The 20,657-nt window shown below is 41.0% G+C and overlaps 1 protein-coding gene across 2 annotated transcripts in view; it reads left to right on the forward strand.

Moving 5' to 3' along the window:
* The first annotated feature begins 288 nt into the window (after nt 1-288).
* Nucleotides 289-20,657, forward strand: part of AP3M1 (adaptor related protein complex 3 subunit mu 1) — a 37,208-nt gene continuing 16,839 nt past the window's right edge. For both annotated transcript variants that reach the window (XM_030569516.1, XM_030569517.1), the window contains exon 1: nt 289-368. The gene's annotated coding sequence lies outside the window, so the exon portion shown is untranslated. The remainder of the gene's footprint in view (nt 369-20,657) is intronic.

Here is a 20,657-nt window from a genome sequence, read left to right on the forward strand (position 1 = left end):
TGGCAATAGCGGAATAAGTCCAGCAGCCTTTATTGCTGGAGAATCAGATCGCCTTGGGCATTTGATACAAATCCCCTCGTTCTTTGTAATGCAAATAATGACCTGGTTTAAATTAACTGGCCGCCGCGGTCAGAGGCTAATACACAGATTGCCAGACTCAAAGCGGCTCCAGCGTGGCATAATTTCTTACAGATTCATAGGCGATTCAAACATACGGTCTTGCACGGATGAAGGCAGTCACATAAACACCTGTGCGTATGGCAGGGCGGAGACATGGGGTGTGTTGGGTCCTCACAGCCATATTTGCCACTGCTTCAGGGGGTGTGGGGTCGCTGTTCTGAGTGTGAGCGGGGGCTCGGGATCTGCAGGTGAATATGTCTTAGTACCGGAGTTCGGGGGTGGATCGTCTCTGCGGGGTTTTTTAAGTTAAAATGTTATTATGGTGGTTGGTGAAGCTGATACTTTTGGAATAGATATTCATAGTTCTTTCTTCTGCATAGATCTGTGTGACCGTGAAAGTCCCAGGCACTCATTCCACTTCTGTTTCTCAGAATTTATTACCTTTATCCTGGTTAATGTTTGTAAGTGCATGATGGCTATGAAGTGCTAAGAATTTATGTTAATACCACAATTGTGGCTGTCGTCAAGCCAAATAAGGTGTGCTGAGGTGGGTTTTATGTTCTGTTGGGGGAATTTTTTGTGGGGAGAGAGGGTTCAGAAGAAATCGAAGGTATGTTATCTTTTATGTGTCAATTTCTAGTTCTTCCATTCTTGCTGGGTAATATTTCCTGTCTGGCTAAATTTGTTTTAATGCAAAAGTCTTAACCCAAAGTCTGACAGAGACCCAGTTGTTTCACTAAGCAACTCCTTTACTTTTAAAAAAAACTTAAAATACATTTCAGTCGATGTAACTATTCCTTCCTCCCCTCCATAAATTGTGCTGTAATGAGATCTAATGTCTGGTTATGTTTTAATTTGCTATGTAGCGAGCCTTTGGTTTTCAGATTCGATTTCACTCATATGACCTATTGTTATTACTACACTGATTTAGCTTTGTATTCTGGAAGCTTTCTGTGCTGTATGAGAAAATGAGTTGCTACTGTTCTAATGCTTCTCAGATCTTGTACTTCAGTCATTGTATGAAACCTCTTCTCCCAAGAATAGGTTTGTTTCAGAGTTTAATTATGATGTTATCACAATTTTATCATATTCAGGTTCTCGTTTATGATAGCATTTTAAAAACTATGAGAATAGGAGTGTGTGTGTGTGTGTATACATACACGCATGCTCCAAATTTGGACTTAATTTTCTTAACAGACTTTACTTAAATTGAGATTCTCTGATGCTAACAACGAGTTTAGAAATAAAAACATTAGACGTGTGTGTGTCAGAAGTACATTTTGGTTTGCACTGTGCTTAAAAGCTCATTTGAGAGTTATGTGGAGTGTTGGTTTTGTTTTTATTGTGTGAACTGAGCGAGAAGTAAATGTGCATAGAAAAGCAAATTCTTTCAATTTTAATAGTCTGTTTCACACTTCAAGTAAGGACTTTCTTTAAAATAAGTCTTTGTATCTACCACTTTGTATCTACCAGTTCTACATGTTGTTTTGCATGCAGAGTGGCTTTTCCTTCCTCCAATACTTTAAACCACTCTGTATGAACATATATTTTCATTATGTATCCTGCACTCAGCCAGCTTCTTCCTCCATAAGCGTTTTAAAAGAGAGAAAAAAAGCCTGCCTCTTGAATTGGCTCTTGGGCTACCCTTGTTGTCTTCATAGAATTCATAGTGTGTTGTATTTAAATGGTTAGTAATGCAAATGAATTATTAACTTAAACGTTCCATTTTTCTCTCCCTGTACATAAATGATTCAGTAAGAAGATTTTCTAAACTGTTAAATTGCTTTATAGTCAACATTTTAAAAGACTTTTTTAAGGGCTGGCAAGTGATTAATCGCGTGATAAACAAGTTAATCGTGCGATAAACAATAAGAATACTATTTAAATATTTTTGAATGTTTTCTACATTTTCAAATATATTTTTAACTAGAACACAAAATACAAAGTGTACAGAGCAAGATATTTATGTGCCTTATGGGCTAAAGGTTCATATGTCCCTTCATGCTTCAACCATCATTTTAGAGGACGTGTCCATGCTGATGACGGGTTCGATAACACTCCAAAGCAGAGCGCACCGACGCATGTTCATTTTCTTCATCTCAGTCAGATTCTACCAGCAGAAAGCTGATTTTTCTTTTTTGATGGTTTGAATTCTATAGTTTCTGCATTGGAGTGTTGCTCTTTTAAGACTTCTGAAAACATGCTCCACACCTTGTTGGTCTCAGATTTTGGACATTACTTCAGATTCTTAAATGTTGGGTCAAGTGCTATAGCTATCTTTAGAAATCTCACATTGGTACCTTCTTTACTATTTGTTAAATCTGCTGTGAAAGTCCTCTTAAACATGTGCTGGGTCATCATGCAAGACTCCTATGCATAATGCAGGTAAAACAGTAGGAGACATAATTCTCCCCCAAACAGTACAGTCAAATTTAAAACTGGTAGATACGAAGTGAAAGACTTGAGATGTAACAGAAAAATAATCTTGTTTACAGTAACAGGCTAAGAACAGTATACAACCTCTTCCATTTACCAAAATAGAACTCAAATGGTTTTGACTCTAACAATCAAGGTTTTAAGCTATAATACGCTCTATTTCGTAACTGAAAACACTCAGATCTCTGAAAAGTGGCAAAAGCAAATTCCCACCTATCTGTACGTAGATAATTCCACATAGGCATGAAAAATGTTTTTATTTTTAATCCTGTGATCCTAACTCACATTGGGTGACATCCACTGCTGTCCAGAAGGCTAGCACAAGGTCTATGCCCCATCTGAATTCCACACATCTCTCAAAATACAACTCACTTGAGTGGCACTATGGCTTTTTACTCTCCTTTCTGCAAAGCAGTGGACTTCATCCATATAAGAATGCCTCTAAAATCAATAGGTCTGTAAGGAGTACGGTGCTAGTCAACATGAATAAGGGTGACAAAAGCTTGTCAGTTTGATACTGATAGCGATGCTATTAAAAGTGGGAGAAGTTGCTAAAAATCTAATTGCTGTTTAAGCTGTATACTTTAGATGAGCCAGTTTCTTATGAACTAACTGCAACACAGCAAAGTTTCAGTTATAAACGCTGCAGGTAAATGTTTAAAAGAAATAAATATCCTAGCTTGACTTTGGAGATGGGGAATGTGTTTAAGTATTTACAAAACCTAAACTAATAGTTGGCATTGCCTCTGCAACATGTAGTTTATGTGCTGCAAAAGTTATGGGAAGAATAGTGACTTATCCAATGGGTTTGTGTGTGTTAAATATCTTGTAATACAGTGCTTAAACTAGGGGCAGCTAAGCATTGATAGGAGCCTGATGTAGCAGCTTCTTCTCCCTTGGTGTTCACACCTCAGCTGCTAGAAGAGTGCCTCATCCTGCCTGATTGAACTAACCTCGTTATCTCTAGCCTGATTCTTGCTTGCATATTTATACCTGCCTCTGGAAATTTCCACTACATGCATCCGACGAAGTGGGTATTCACCCATGAAAACTCATGCTCCAATACATCTGTTAGTCTATAAGGTGCCGCAGGACTCTTTGCTGCTTTTACAGATCCAGACTAACACCACTACCCCTGTGACGCTAAACTTTTCCTTGTGGCAAGTGTTAATTTTCTGCTTCTGGGAGCATTATTGAGGGATGAACTGAAGAAGGAGGAATGGTACATAGAAACAAGACCTTGCCCTGAAAAATGGGTCTGAAGAGCGTTGAGAGTGCGTAGTACCTCTGCAGGAGACACTACGGACCTTGTAAGTTTGAGCCCAAAATGGAGGTATTGAGAATTGAACCGAGGGAGGATAATGCTCTGACAGATACTACATCCCCACGCAATATTTTTGGGGACCATATTGTATTAAGTTGACATCACTGTGAGCCAGAGACTGTGTATACAGCTCCAGGAACTAAAAACAGGGAAGGGTGATTGCATCAATTAAATTGTAAACACCTCCACAGAAGTCCTACCCCTGGCAGAGGCTGCATATACTGGTTCAAATTTGATTCCACAGAGAAAGGAAGGGCTATTGGCATAAAGACTGTATTTAGACAGACCCATGGCTGGCTTTCTGAGCCAGCAAATGGACAGGACTTTCTCTCCAGGGTGGGGCCTCCAGCCTTTGCAAAAGGTTGTAGGGCCCTGTAAGACTGCTGGATAACTCCTGTGTTTAAATCTGTCTCTCATTGCGTTGTCTCAGTAATGCTTTTTTACCTTAAGAATAAATGTGCTTGCTTAAAAAGAACTGTGTAGTAACTCTTGGCCGTACATTGTTCATAGCGCTCTCAGAAAAAGCAAAGCGCAGGTGCTGGCCTTTAGGCAGATTGGCGTGCTAGGGAGTGTGACAGGTTCAATCACAGAGATCCCTTTGGGACTGTCACTTGATGTGCTGAAATTACCTCTGAGTCTGTTTTCCCTGCCAGCCTGGGACTTCCAGAACCCTGTCTTGTTGAGCCAGACACACTAGCCTGCTGCAACACAAACCCAGGGTCTGGACCACGTCCCTACAGCAGCAGGCTTTAAGTGAAAACAGCTCAGCAGGTTCTGTCTCCAGCACCCAAATTCCCAGTTCCCAATGGGAACCAAACCTCAAATAAATCTGTTTTTACTCTATATAAATCTTATATAGGGTAAATTCATAAATTGTCCGCCCTTTATAACACTGATAGAGTAAGTGATTAATGCCATGGGGAACAAACAGCTGTGCATCTTTCTCTAGGCTTTATTAAAAAACAAGTTATTAAGTAATAAATAGGATTTAAGTGGTGTCAAGTAACAACAGACAAAACCAAGTAAGTCACAAAAGCAAAATAAAACAAACTCGCAAGTCTACACCTAATACATTAAGAAACTGATTACACGTAATAGCTCACCCTTAAAGATGTTCCAATAAGCTTCTTTCACAGACTAGATCCCTTCCTAGTCTAGGCCCAATCATTTCCCCTGGTGTACAGTCTTTGATGGATGCAGCAGACATTTCAAGTGTTAAGCAGGCGTTTTCTCATGACTGGCAGCCCCTTTTGTCCTGCTCCACCCCTTTTTATAGCTTTGGCGGGGGGGGCGGATATATTTTGTCTGTGCTTGTCCCTATCCCTCCCTCATTAGTGGAAAAGGACAAGGATTAAGTTGGATTCCAATATTATGTGACCGTGTCACTGTAAGACCCTCTAGTCTCCATTCTTCCGGGGTTGGCCCACATGTACACAGGAAGGCTTGCAGGTAAATAAACCATTTACAACCAATTGTCCTAGTCACTGGGAGCCATCAAGATTCTAAACCATTAATGGCCCACACTTTGCATAATTACAACAGGACCTCAGTTATACTTCATATTTCTAGCTTCAGATACAAGAATTTTATTTATATATATATATATATATAATACACACACACACACACACACACACAAATGGGAGGAATATATTCATTAGTTTATAACCTTTATGATACCTTACAAGAGACCTTTTGCATAAAGCATATTCCAGTTACATATTCACATTCATAAGCATATTTCCATAAAACTTATGGCATGCAACATCACAGAGAGATCAGTGTAAGGCAGGGAGCTGTGCAGCCTTAAAACCCCCAGTCAAAAGGGAGTGGGACATGGGTGTCTGCCTGGAGACAGGTAACAGCTTGAGACATGACCGGGGAAAATGGGTGCAGTTAGCCTGAAACTCTGACAAAGACATTTATTTAACTTTCTAACCTTTTCATTCTTACTAACAACTCTGAGCAATTACATGTTCTTATTGTAAGATTTCTATTTGTGGGAGAGAAGGTGGGGTCATACACATGGAGAAGTATGAATGGCAAATAGTAAGTGCTGGTGTGGCAATTGGCTGATACTCATAGGAACAATATCTGGTAGAACCCAGAATTAAAAGTTCACCATTTAAAATGTTGCAGTTTTCCCTCTTGTTCTCCCTTTACCCCTAGCCTTGCCCATTTAATAGGATATGCAGCAAGATTTCACTTGCATACATAAAACTAAATTGAACCTTTTGAGTACAAAGTAAGTTTGGGACAGACAGATTTACAGAGGGGCAAGACTGGTGAGTCAGTATCTTTTCCACAACAGAATTTGGTCCAGTAAGAGAAGCTTTTGAACTTTAGAGTTGTTCAAGTCTGGGAAAGGTAATCAGTGTTTCAGAGCTAAATATAAGGTGGAACAGTGTGTTAAGTATAAGGAGTTAGCACATATTGCAAGAAACTATTCAGAATGAAGCAGGCAATTAATACCTCTGCAGCTGTGGGACAAAAGGAGAGTTAGTGGATTACAGGTTCTTGTAATGAGACACAAAATCATTGTCTCTATTGAATCAATGATACTTGGTTATGAATATAAGCTCCAAGGCTTGTTTGTGGAGGTGTTGCACGGGTTTCCTTTGAGGATGAGGACTGAGGTTAGATGTGGAGTGCTCATTTAAAGGGTCTCCTTTTAAACACTTGAAACTGGCATGCAGCAGATGAAACCTTTAATTAAAAAAATTGAAACAGCTTTGGCTCTGGTAAAAGACACTGATTAGAGTGAATCAAATGGATATTGGAATTCCTGTTAGTCTCTGAGACTTGGGATGTTTAATGTTTACAATATAAAAATCAGGAAAATACAGCTTAAAAGACAGTCTTTACTTATTCAGAACTCAATGGGTTTTAAATGCCATTCAAAATACGTAAAAACAAGCACTTCACATCACCTTTTAGAACTACTTTATTCCTTTATTTTGTGTTTTTGTGTTTAGAGGAGAAAAAGGAATAGGTTAGGCTTCTGCAGACTGTAGGATTATTTCCTATATTTTGTTCAAAATCACTCCATTCTATCTCCATCCAAACGTGACTCGTTCATACAGATCTGTCTTTACCACATTCATAACAAATTCGTTCACAGCTATATCATCCCTGTCCTTTCAGTATCTGAGAATCTCTTAGGTATTAGTAGATACTGTAACCTAACTCAGCTGTGTTTCTGCTTGGACTCATCTGTGAATACATCTTTGAAACATTCTAAATGCCTCCCAGTTACAACCTAGAAACTTGGTTTATGGAAGACAAACTTTAAATCAGCATTTTTTATTGTTCCTTGGCTGCTTGTCCCCACCCTTTCCTTGGAATACTTTTTCCAGTCACTTCATGTCTCTGTCTACCCATTGATACATCTCTTTATTTAAAAAACAAACCAAAAAAACCACACGCTTCTAATAGAAATCTCTCTTCCAAACATTCGATCTTTTAAAACCTTTTTAAAGTAAGGATTCTGTAGCTGTCTCCTTTAGATCTTGGAAATTCTTTGCCAGGCAGCCCTGTAGCACTTAATATTATTGGTGTGCAAACTTGATTTCAGGCCCATACTTAAAGCCCTGCGCGAATACAAATTTACATCCGCGGCTATAAATTGTTATCCGCTGAACCGCAGAGCTCTGCTGGGAACCGCAGCAGTGAAAAGAGCCGAATGTGGGGCTGATGCTCCCAAGAGCCAGCGCCCCACGCCGGCAGCTCCTCCCTTGTGGCTGTACCTCTCCCAGACCCGCCCTTGTCCCTTCCATGCAGCTGTCTGCATGACTGCGTCTCCTGTCTGGGGTCTGTACAGCCATGCCGGAGGACAGAGCGGGGGGGCGAATATAAACTTGTACGTGCGCAGGGCTCTACCAGTACTTCTGCCTCTGCTCATGTGAACAGGAGTGCCATTGAAACTGGTCAGAGTGCTACAAGACCAGATTTCTGGCTTCCTAATGGCCAAATCTTGCAAACTGCTGAGCTCTCTTAATTGTCAATGTACTGGTGCAATTTGAGATGACTTGGCACACTGCATGATTGGGCCTCCAATTCTACAAAGCTTATGAAAATCCTGTGTGATTGTCAGGATCAAAGATCTTGAGAATACCACTGTCTATTCAGTTCTCCTAGTACAATGTCTGACCTGTTTTTGAACAGTGAATTTCTTCAGATATTCCCCCAGCGTTCTTTACCAAACTTCCTTGGATGTAACGTCTATTTAAGATGCAGCTCCATCCACATTTTCCAGAAATGTGGAATTAGACATGAGGGTTTTTTAAATTCTGTTTCCAAATGAGTCGCTTGGATTTCCAGATTTCATGATGAAACTTTCTATCCCCAAAGGAAACATGATTATTCAACAACTAATACAGTAATGATCTCTATAATTGTGTTAGTAGAGTCTGGGCATATCTGTGATTGCCAGTGATGGAGTGAATCAGGTCTGAAAACAGACTGTTACTGAGGCTGCATGTAAATACATTCTGAAAGGCCTGTAAGTTGGTAGATGAAATACTGTACAAATCTCTGCCTCAAACACAGGTTATAATTTCCATTATGGAAAAACAAGACAGATAATGGAAAGAGTTGTTTTGCATGCTAAATTACTGATTAAAAACAACTTCAAGGAATCCTTAAAAAAAGACAATACATTTAAAAATAAAAAAGCATCTCAAAAGGTGATTACCAGTGGGTTTTTTAAAAAGCTAATTAGATGACGAGGAACATATGGGAACCAGGAACTTTTTTTTAAAATTTTTATATATATTAAGCAATGCTGGTTAAACACATGACTCAGATCTATTGCAGATGTCATTCAAGCAAAAGCCCTTATTACTCACCTGAAACTCCCAGAACCAGAGAATAGGTATAAATGAGATTAAAGAGGATGAGTCACTAGAGGCCAAATGGTTAGGAATTGACTGCATTATACATTTGTCTTAATAATGACACTTGAATTCTGGCTTTTAAAAGAGTCTCTGAATATCAACAATCCTGTTTGAAATAAGGAATGTTAATTAAAATGACAATCCTATAAAGATATGGTTACAGAATAATTGTACTTTTATAAGATTGAGTCTTGGAAAAAGGAATGGTTACTTACTTTGTAGTAACTGGGGCTCTTTGAGATAATCTGTATGTGTGAATCCTGCTTATGGTATCAATGTACCCCTAAACAGGCATTCAGAATGTTTCACTAGTAATGTTCAGGAGGGGTTGTGCATGTACCTTTTTATGCCATCTCACTCCCCTCCAGCCCCAAGGGTTTAAATAGCACAGCAACTCCAACCACTGCTAAATTCCTTTGCCCCCTAGCATACTCATTTATAAGACTCCAAGCTGTGGGGACAGAGGGTAGGCCATGGGCTCTACATGTGCATAAGATCTTGAAGAATCAAAATTTACTATAAAGTTAAGTGTTCATTGTTGTTTCGTCACTGTCATTGTGGATCCCGCTTAGGGTGATGAGGTAGCAGTCACCCGCTAGGAATTATCTGAAGAAAAGATTGCAAAACTTCTCTTCAGAAACAGGTGTCAAATCTTGAAGCAGTTGCTAAAAATGTTTCCTAAATGTATAAGCTGAAGACCAGATAGCTGCTCCACAGATTTCCAATACTGGAACTCGATTTAGACATGCACCGTTGTGACTTGTGCTCTGGTGGAGTGGATTCAGATGTTTGAACGACAATGACTTAATGTCATAAGCATTTCTAATACAATCGATACCCATTGTGAGTTTTAAAGATGAAAGCCATCCCCTTGGATTTATTCCCGTAAGCAATGAAAAGTCTAAGCTTAATGAAAAGATATAGTTCTGTCTAGATAATACAATATCAATCTTCTCATACCTGGAGTATATAGTTTAAATTCAGCCAATGAAGCATGAGGTTTTGGGAAAAAGGCTAGTAAATTAATAAATTGATTGGCAATGCTCTTGGAATACAAAATGGATGTGGTCTCATACTTACTTTACCCATATGAAACTGTGTAAGAAAGATTTATCAATAAAGCTTGCAATTTTGATTATTCTACTAACTGATGTAACTGCTACCAAGAATGCCACCTTCATTGACAGATGAATTGGACAGTTTGATAAAGGCTCAAAGGGAGGATCCGTAAGTGAAGAAAAGACTATATTTAAGTTCCATAGTGTAGCTGCCTTTCTTACAGCAGGAAAAACCATGAACAAGCCCTCTCAAATCTAGTCACTGACTGGGGGGGGGGAGGCAGGGGGAGAGAGGAAAAAAAACTGAACTCTCCTCTCGTTTGAGTATGGAATGCAGATATAGCAGCCAAGTGACTTTGACTGAAGCAATAGATAATCCAGAGTGCTTTAAATATAAGTAATCTTACTGGAGTAGAACACCAATATGGAATGTAACCCTTTTAAGATCTCACCCTAATGAAAAAGGTTTCCATTTAGTAGTATATAGGGATAACCTCCTATTCTGAAGAACACTTTTTACCAAGGACATAAGATATTATTTAAGACGTGATATTCAGTGAGGCTTGGTTTGGGTAAAGAATTAGACTGATTTTGTGATTTCTCACTTCAAATTCATAAAGGTCATGATAAATTGGAGTGTTGACAATAGCAGTAGGTCTAAGAACCAAAAGCAGGAGTGACAAACACAACTCAAGCTTTTTCTTGCCTTATTTTTCAAAACTCTTGGATTTAATGGAAGCAGAGGGAAAGCATCCATCAGATGGTGTGACCAACAAATAATGAAGGCAACTGCTAGAGATCCTGGACTCTTTCCTGATTGAGAACAAAATATCAGACACTTTCCTGTTTTGATTTGACATGAATAAGTCTGTATGGGGAAGCCCTCCTCTCTTGGAAAATTCAATCAATTTTTTAATTCCCACTCATGGATCAGGGTATTTTCCTGCTTAGTACAGCCACTAGGCTCCTGGGAAGTGAAGAGCTGGCTGCACTTTTGAGTACTCCATTCCCAAAGTTTATGGCTTCTGACAACAAAGGTCTGATATCACACCTCCTTGCCTGTTTATAGAATAGGCCCCTGTGAAATTGTCTGAGGCCTTGGCTACACTCACACTTTACAGTGCTGCAACTGGGGTGTGAAAAAACACCCCCCTGAGCGCTGCAAGATACAGCGCTGTAAAGTGTGAGTGTAATCAGGGCAGCAGCGCTGGGAGCTACACCCATAAGGGATGTGGTTTACATGCAGCGCTGGGAGAGCTCTCTCCCAGCGCTGCCGCTCCGACTACACTCACACTTCAAAGCACTGCTGTGGCAGCGCTCCTGCAGCGCTGCCGGGGCAGCGCTTTGAAATTCCAAATGTAGCCATACCCTGAGAGACCTTGGATTGAAGAATCCTTGGATATAGGTAGAAACACTTTTAAGAGCAGTGAGATTAGCTTGCAAATTCTAGCACATTCATGTAAATTGTGTATTCTAGATGAGACCTAAATTCATGAGGCTGAATGATCTATTTGTGCTTCCCAACCCATCTTAGATTAATCAGTTAGAGTTTTGGACACAATCAGAGAAGCCAACTGAATTCCTGCATGTACATTTCCTATCATTCACCATTGCATAGAGGTTAGAATTTAATTGGGAATCAGTACATTTAATGACATCATCTTGATTTGCAAACTGGACTTGATTCTAGCTTGAAGTGGTCTGACACACAATCTGGCAAATGAAGTTATGAACATACATGAAGCCATATGGCCTAGAAGTTTGAGACAGATCCTTGTTTTTGTTTGAGGACAAGTACATAAGTACAGGTTTTTTAAAATCGGGAATCTGTCCAGTGGGAGGAAAGTTCTTGCTCCTTCCGAATCTGAGAGTTTAATGAACTTTATAGATAGGGATGGAATCAGATTCAACATTAAGTTGATCCTCAAATCCTGTGTGTGAGGGTGGGGGGAACCTCACTTTCCTTGTGGTCCTATTACCTGCATTTGTGATTTCCTGTCCCTGCCCCTCCACCTTCCCCATGCAGAGCCAGTCAGAAATTAAATGTGTAACCCTTGTCTGCATAGATGAGTTGCTACTACTGATAGGCACATTGTGGTGATGAAATTCTGAAAGGAAGAATTGTTAACGATGCCCTGGAGCTATAAAAGTTAAATTTTTGTGTATGTAGTGACACATGAAAATGAGCATCCTGCAAGTCGAGGGTAATGAACCATTCTATGGGATCTAGAGCAGGGATAACTGAAGTGAGTTAGCATACAGAATTTGACATGCTGTGTGTAGTAGCTGGGGTTCCTGAAATATGGACTTGGATGCAAGCCCCGAGGTATGTATGTTTGTTTGTTTTTGGGGGAGGGGCATGCACGAGGGCGAGGAAACAAGCTAGAAACCTTTCCCAATCTACTCCTGAGGCACTCGGTCTATTGCACCTAGCTTGATTTAGGTGGTCTGTCTTCTGATACATAGCACTCATATGAAAATGGTACCTGGGAAGAGGGTGGGAAGGAGGCAAGGTTTGAAATTGAATGGCGTAGCTGTCTCTGATTTGAAGGACTCCTTGATCTGTGGTGATCACCATCCAAGCTTCCTCAAAATACAACAGACGGGAACCTAAGGATGGAGTAGAAGAATATAGATTAGTCCAAGGGTAGTGGAACTGGCTTTTTCTAATATCTAGATCTTTATGGCTTTGCTCAGTTATGAGAATGTTTGTTTCTCTTCATATTGAAGTGTTTCTCTGTCTATACTAGAGAACGAAGATTGAGGATGAAATTTTCTTTCCGAACATAGGATTATATAAATCCAACTATCAGTGTGGATCTCTAGTTTAATGAGGAGACTTATCAGCTTTAGTGCTAAATAAATTCTGACCATTGAATGGTAAATCATCAGTTGTTGCTTGCACTTCTCTCAGGAAAATTGTTTATAGATAACCATGATGAGCTTTGCATTACAGCACTTGGAGCCATTGAACAAACATGAGAATCAGCAGCATCTAATGCAGTTTGAAGAGATTTTAGCAGTCAGTGGATCCTCTTTACAGATTTGTTTAAACTTGTTGGAGGTGTTTTATGCAGGTTATTACCACAACACTAATTTAGCTATCAATTCCTTTATTAAATCCAAATACCAAATGAAATTTATGCAGTTGTTCTAAACATGCCTAAATAAGCAATTTACTACATCCAAGAGCAACAAAACATTTATAAGCATTTGATTGAGATACTTTAAAACAGTCTAAACCCCAGGGTGCTTAGTCTCCTGTTGGGCAGCCCCAATATGGTCAGGCAGGTATTAGCCACAAACCCTTCAAGAGTTTAATTTTTATATCCTTAATGACATCACTTGTTTGTCAGTTACTGACTTTAGCTAAACACCAGTTTGAGACATTCATCTTTATTTCCCATCTTAATCCAGATTAGATTTACAACCTCTTTTCTCCAAGGCCTTTTTTCCCCTCCGCTTTGCAGATTTTAATTGCATCAGGCTTCACGTATGCTTTACTTTTAAGATAACACTGGCATGTGGGGTGGGAAGGTTCCAGCTGGATTCTTTAAAACAGATTTTTTGTGTTGTGTTAAAACCAGTTGCAGATACCTCTGCTGGTTAGAGGTTTGTTGTTTTTTTTAATTATTTTGAACCAGACTAATGGAATCCCTGAGGTGCAGCCTCAGACTGTGGGATTGCTGTGCCCCCTTAACTCTCCAGTCTGGGCTCTTTCTCATAATACTTGGCTAGTGACAAGCAGCAAACCACTCTGAGGAAAAAGTCAGTCTGGAGTGTGTCTCCTTGTGTGTGTTGCTTCTTGACGGACTTGCGTATAGCACACTTAGAAATCATGCTCCTCCCGCAAACAGTCATGTGTGTCAGAGGAATAACCCCCTCACGAAGGAAGGCCATGGCTTGAAGTGAGGAGATCTAGGCTCCACCATTAGCTTTGTTCTGTGCTCTTTCTTCACATTTTAAATTGTCTTACTGCCAGTAAGACAAATGAAACAGTAGCAATTACACTAACTACAAACATTAACTATTAGTCTAATGATTAAGTAACAAAACCAACAGGAAAAAGAAAAAATAGACCACAGAGGGGAACACTTTGTTGTTCAAACTCACTGCCTCAGGCATTCAAAGAAACTGGGGTTGGGATTGCTATGCCCTCAGGGAAAGAGAGGTGGCAGGAACACAAGGGCTACTGGACAGTACCAGTGAAAGTTGTTCCCAATTCCAGTGCTGGGGCTCACTCCCACAAGTGCAGTAACTTGAAGAAGCAGCAGTTAGAACCGAACCTCAGATGTTTCTAGAAGTCTATGTGGCATCAATGGCAATGTCTATGGTTGCTTGTTAGGATGTGGCTGATAATTCAGAGGAGCTGTTACTCTGGCTCCATTACTGAATGTAACCAAAAGCTGTGTGGTAGAATTGTCTGTTTTGTGAGGAGCAGTGTATTCATCTGTAATTAGTGTATGATATGAGTGAAAAAACTAGGAGTCAATAGTAAACAGAAAAGATCTGGGAGTTATCAGTTGTTAAATTCAAGTATGTCCAAGCTTCAAAAAAAGAAAAAACATAACCCTGCCTTTGCTTTAACATGACCAGCCACACTACAGTTTAATATTAAAAACTCATCTGTAATACAGAATAAACATGAAGAGAACAGGTGGAAAACATCTATTTTTTTTTTTTTTCCCAGTGAAGCAGCTGTCATGGTGGTTCACTCACCCTTAGGGTGCCTCCTTCTGGCTGCTCTGGGGAGTTAGCTCTTTCCAAGTCCCAGATCTGCTTCTGTAGTTTGTGCACCCTGCCACTTCCCTCTCCCACACTCTCTGTGACTCAGTGTGCTCTTTCTTTCTGACCTAGCCCTCTGGCCAGGTCAGTAAAGTCCTTACCCCAAAGGAGAGAATCAGTTTTGTTTTTTATATTTTTGTACAACCAGTTTCTGGCAGTCTTTCTGTTCACTGCCCAGACAGTGCATGCTACCTCACCAGTGGCTGGTAGGGTAACCCAGGACCACTCTTTACTCCATGATCTACTTCTAATCAGCAGCCAAGGTCTGCACCATCTTAAACCTTGCTGCCATTTCCCTGAACCTTTTTGTACACTAGTTCCCCTAGATTTCCTTCCTTCCCTCCCTCTCTAATGGCCAGAGCATGGCTATGGACTCCTTCACTGCACTGTCCTTCTGCTAGCTTCCTGTCTCTGTACTAGCCCCACCTGTTTCTTCTCAGCTGGGCTCCATTATAATTCAGTGGATTATTTAGGCTGCTTAATTCCCCTCAGCTGTGGCCTGTCTGATTAATTGGCCCTTCTAGGCTAATGTCGGGTGAGCACCCCATCACAGGGCATTGGGTGAAGCTTCATCACCACAGAGGCTTTGTGAGCTTCTTCACCTGAGCCCTTACAGAACCTAATGCTGATCTGAGACATAAATGAAATCAGAAGGCCACATCTGGCCAGATCTTAACATCCCTCCAATAAACCACTCATCAGCACTGATGGAACTGAGACTTCGCTGGCCATGTTGATGAACCCTCTGCTGATAGAAAACACTGCTCTCTCCCTTACTGTCTATGGGTAGCAAGTTAGCTGTCAGATGGCTTGACCATTCAGAGGAAATGTGGGATTTTCAAAGGAGGCTAAGGGAATTTAGCACCCACATTCCAGAAGAAGAGGGGAACCTAACTCTCAGGCTCCTGTGAAAATACCAGCTTTCGTGCTTAAAAGCATAAGATTGGGTGGGAGCAGCTTATAGCCCTATCGCTGACTTCTGAGATGCTGGACCAGTCATTCTTGTGACCTGTAAATTGAAGAAAGTTTCTCCATCTCACAGGTCTTTACTTGCTTCTTGAGCAGCAGGACTGAGCAAGTCTCTGGGTCACTTGGTCAAGGGGTTAATTGACACAGTGTCTGTCCTTTCCCCACAACATGAGCTGCTCATACCGCTTCCAGATTCTGGACTGTTTTGTTGCAGCTCTAGGGAATGTGGTGGAGTGGGGGGTCGGAGCAGTGAGAAGAGATGTGGAAGGAGATGGAGCGGTGCAGAGAATGGGTGGGAACTCTGTGTCTTTGCTGACCTTCACTGCTGAGGGCTGTGCCCTGAGGAGCCAGCAGAACCTGAGACCACAGCCCTTATTGACATGTAAGGGATCGTCCAAACACTGTTTGGAAAACCTGGTTCAGTGACTAAAGCTATGATGGAAAAACTGGGTTTTGAAAAATGTAACTTTTTTCTACAATTCCTTAGTGAATAAGGGATCATCTTCCAAGGGACCTTTAGTTTCCAGGAGCTCAGAAGCACTAACAGAGCAGAACCAGTGGAAGGGGGTCACCATCCCCTTCTGTGAAACACTTGAAGGAGAAGGGAAATTGAGTCAGCTGGGCTGTTCCCCCCCCCCCCCCCCCGCCGCCACCCCCATCCTACAATTACCTCTCTCCATCCCCTTATTCAACATTTTCTCCCATGGCTGCAACCAGGGCAAAGGAGGAAGTTTAGGACCTCCTCTTGCCTCCCACTAGTCCTTGATCAAGAGAAGGAACCCAAAATTTCCTTTCCTATGATGCTTCCAGTAATAGGGAAGGGATGCTAGGCATAGCCTTCCCCTTGCTGCTGCTGCTGCTGCTGCTTCTTCTAGGAGAAAAGGGCAGGTCAGAACAGTTCAGAAGAGCTGTGGGGAAGGAGAAGGGGTTCAACTATGTCCTCATTGGCTCCATGTCAGTCCCTGCACTGTTTCTACATTCTCTTCCCCAGCTTCTCAACCCTTGGGGAAGAGGGCTGGGGAGGGGGAATCAAGCTGCTGGACAAGCACAGACATGCGGTGGGGGCAGTGAAGAGGCTGACATAGAGCCAGTGATTTCTGTGGCTCACATAATCTCTGTGAAGGAGCGAGAAGCTGTGAAACACAAGGATGCAGAGAATTTTTTTTAACAAGGAAATCAAATTCCCCCCCAAACTTCATAACACAGTTAAGGTTCTCTGGTGATGCCTGGTGCGCTTCCCAAACATCAAATTCAGCTATACTCAAACCTCCATATACCAAGAACTGTAGTTAAAGAACACCCCACACCCAAAACACAACATTAACTTTTCCTTCGTCAGGTTATACCTAATATATTAGCACTCTAGTCTCAAGATGGCACAGAACACTAGGAGCAGAGCATGGTAGAGCAAAATCTAACACGACGGTTTTTTTGCTTAGGCAAACATAGGTTTAGGTTAGGTTTAGCAAACAGGAGCTACCTCCACCTGCCACAACACTTTGCAAGATTGCATCCGTTTATCACCTCTTCACATTTCCCCTGAAGATTCCTTCTGAGATTGTCTTCACTTTCCCTTCACTGAGCCGTGGGGACCATATGCATACATGCCACCAGACTGCTGACAATCCCTAGAGAAGTCTCCTGTGCTCTGTTACTAACACAGACCTCCTCACTGAAATGAAGCATACTTGTTCCCCAGAGTTACACATGCATCTTTCTTCCTATTAGTGAAACCTCTGCCAACCTGTTCCTACTAATCCCACCAATCAATAGCTAGTCCTGATACTGCAGCTGGATTGTGGGCAAATAAACACTGTAATTCAAATCTGTGGAAGACAGGACAAACCAGCATATTTTTAGTCATCCATGGGTACTTATTATGGCATACCCCTTGCTGAAACCTTCCCTGGGGTTAGTGCCAGCTGCAGAGGGCGGAGTGGTGATGTGTACCTTAACTCTTGGTTTCCTGCTTTGAGTGTAGCTGAACTCAGCCAATGATGCCTTGTGTCCTTCCAGAAAGTTAACACTATACTCAATAAATGTGGGGGCAGATAATGCCAGCAAAGCATAAGCATGCACCCTGAGTGATCGCCTCTTACTCCCTTACCAATAAGCACCACTTCAGACCCGTGAACTTCCTCAGACTTTCCTCTAGATTTTTCTTGTGGCCAGGCAACAAGAAAAGAGTGAAACTGTAGAATCTGGATTTGATCAAAAGTTGAGAACTATCATCAGCGTATTGAAGACACATTGGACAAAACACTTCAGTTTCTGAAGGGGGTTCGGGTTTCCACATTTCCTTGGAATAGGAAGGGTGACCAGAAAGAACCCAGTGGGATCCCACATAGTTGAGCTTTTGACGAAAAATGAGCAGGTAGTCTCTGTAGCCTCTTGGAGAGGAAGGAGTAAATGAACCTACTCATAAACGATCCTTCAATACCACCAATTGAAGGCTGCAAGTTTTTTAAAATAAGCATGACTTGCCCTGGGCTATTGTCATAAGTTAATCATCCATGAATGTCCACAGTCTGTTCCTCTATAAAGGTCTGAAAGCAGAGATCTAGGAGATCTGTGCAGTCTAATTGTTTCCAGGCACACCCTCTTAACACTTTACCTATTGCAGTTTTCTACTACCTCCTTTAACTGCTATCGCCAAGTGTTTTACAAAGCGCTCTTTGGGAAGGTTATCCATGAACTGCTGTGGAGGTACTCGGGTGCTTAGTTGGGGTGAGTGGCTGTCTGTGTAATTTCTAGGCTTTGATTCAGGAACTTTTACTCTCAAAATATCCCAGTTCTACAAATACTCCGCACTGTGACTACTGGTGTCACTTGACCTGTTGGTGTAAGGAATAATTCAGTCTTGCTTTTTAGTGGCTTCACTTATGTTCTGATGTTAAGAAGTACTTTCCGAAGTAGAGCAGGCCTATTCTGACTCTTTTTCTTTGCAAAACTTGAGCTCTGATTCAGGACAGATCTATAACTAGAGGTGAGGGTTCAGCAATTCAATAATGGTTGCATGGCCTAATGAAACTTGTATACTAGAGTAGGGGCTCGCAAACATCAATGCATCGCAGCCCCCTTCTGACAACAAAGTTACTATGTGACCCCGGGGATGTGGAGCCCGAGCCCCACCTCTCTGCTTAAGGATGGAGCTTGGGCTTAAGCCCTGGGTCCCAGCAAATCTAATGCTGGCCCTGGCAACCCCATTAAAATGAGGTCCTGACCCAGTTTGAGGGCTGCTGTACTAGAGACTATTGTAAATTTCTACTAACTAAGGCTCTAAAATAGCAAACAGTAAAATAATAATTGAATGATCCATGCAGTCAATATTTAATGAAGAAAGCACATAATTTGCTAAACTATTTTTAACGTATGATGATCAAAATACCAGCTGTTCAATGCCCATGTCAGGGGTTCTCAAACTGGGGGTCAGAACCCCTCAAGGGGTTGTGAGGTCATTACATGGGGGGAGTTGCGAGATATCAACCTCCACCCCAAATCCCACTTGCCTCCAGCATTTATAATGGTGTTAAATGTAGTGGTTTTTAATTTATAAGGGGAGTTGCACTCAGAGGCTTGTGATGTGAAAGGGGGCACCAATAAAACGGTTTGAGACCCCTGCCCTATGTGAAATAAACCGGGAGTCTTAATCCAGTTTGTTGTAGATAAGTGTCGCATCACCATTAGATCTCCTTTGTTGACAGTAATAGCAGAGAGGCCTAGGATTGAATGGGAGGCAAAACTGCCATCTTATTGACAGGGTGGTTCTTCCAGACTAGGAGTGTGGGGTTACCACTGCCTATGCACCTCTCCCCAGCACTATATTGGGGTAAGGGGCTGGGAGAGAAAATGTCCCTTTGAAGGGAACTCTAAAGCTAGGACTGAAATAGTAAAGCTATTTTGGAAAGTCAGAGAAATTGTAAGTTTAGATGTTTGCAAAAGCTGTCCTAAAACTCAGCGGTCTTTGTGGAACAAAATAAACACCAGTCTAGTTAGCAATTGTAAGGTCCTAAACAGGGTTTATTACCTCAGCTACAACTGCAGTGAGACAATCCATTTGAAGGATGATCCAGGAGCATTTGCTAGGGTCGGAATTTAAACAAATCAACGTTTAGCAGCTCAGCATTTCAGTGTGAGTGATGCATGTTTGTTAAAAATGTTGCACATGTTGATCCATAGAATCTGTGGGCTTTAACAACAAGACCACTTTTAGAGTTTAAAAATGCTCTATGATTGGACATCTGATCCAAAGACCTTTTGCAGTCCATGGGACTCTGTTTAGACTACATTGGGCTTTGAATCCTTGTAGAGATGAACTCTAATCTCTGTAGCCAGATCCAGAGCTGCTTGTATTGAAACTCTCCTATGCAGCTTTGTTTATGTTTGCTGTGAATTGGGGTTTGGCTTTGTTAACAAATAGGCTATTGTATTAATATTAAAATGCATGTAAGAACTATTCTTAGATTTCATAGCTGATTACTTTCATGTGTGTGTCCTATGCTGGTGTGGAACAATACTGACAGTGGTTGATTAGACTTACCACATTTGTGTGGTCATCTTGAGAGACTTTGCCGAAGTCTAATATGCAGTGCCTGCTAAATTCAGGACAAGGTTAGTCAAACTGGATTAAAGCAGATATGTCCAGGCTGCTTTGTTTAAGAACACTTCACTCATCTTAAAAGTTTCCTACTTTTTTTTTTTCAAATTCTATTCCTGTTCTAGTAACAAACTAAACGTTGGATGAATTAAACCCAATGTATGTTCAATGGAGACTTGCAATAGTGTTAATTTCCAGGATGGATTGATTTAAATCAAGGGAATGTAATACATCAAGTGGGAAAGCCTTGATTGAAATCAGATTTTAATCAACTTTTTCATTTATACTTGTTTTCTTGAAAAGGGATGCATTCTCAGTGGCTCATATAACTGTTAAAATATGTTGAGTTACAATTAAATAGAACTTTTACACTAGGATTTGGTACAAAATATAGCTCATTAATAAGAATCTGAAAATAAAGTACATTTTTAGTATGGAAGGGATGCAGAATTCTTTATTTACTAGATAATTAA

The sequence above is a fragment of the Gopherus evgoodei genome, chromosome 7 (assembly GCF_007399415.2).
Source record: "Gopherus evgoodei ecotype Sinaloan lineage chromosome 7, rGopEvg1_v1.p, whole genome shotgun sequence".
In the NCBI taxonomy this organism is placed as follows: domain Eukaryota; kingdom Metazoa; phylum Chordata; order Testudines; family Testudinidae; genus Gopherus; species Gopherus evgoodei.